This window comes from Haliaeetus leucocephalus, unplaced genomic scaffold, assembly GCF_000737465.1.
Source record: "Haliaeetus leucocephalus isolate CR32 unplaced genomic scaffold, Haliaeetus_leucocephalus-4.0 Scaffold251, whole genome shotgun sequence".
Classification (NCBI taxonomy): domain Eukaryota; kingdom Metazoa; phylum Chordata; class Aves; order Accipitriformes; family Accipitridae; genus Haliaeetus; species Haliaeetus leucocephalus.
The window spans coordinates 8,179,459-8,179,840 of NW_010972687.1; positions in this window are offsets into that span (position 1 = coordinate 8,179,459).

Here is a 382-nt window from a genome sequence, read left to right on the forward strand (position 1 = left end):
GTCAATGGTCCGTAATCGGCCGTGCCGGCGCTGCGGCCTGATTGGCCGTAGCCGCAAACCAGGGCCGGGACAGAGCCTAAGGCCGGGATTGGTTGCTGGCCCTTGCCGTTATTTGGCACCGGTCGCGCTCGTCGGCGGTGGGTGGGTCCGGCGGCGCTGATAGGTGGCGGCTGCGGGGCGGCCGGGAGCTCCGAAGCCCGATTGGCTGCCGCGGCTCGGCGGAGGGCGGGGCGACGGCAACGGAAACGGCAGTAGTAATGGTGCGGCGGTTTGCCTAGCGTCGAGCCGGAGCGGCGGCCGTTCCTTGTCGCGCTCTCTCTCCCGCCGCGCGCGGGGGCCCGGCTATGCGCAGCGGCAGTCCCGGGGCCGCAGCGGCGGGGGC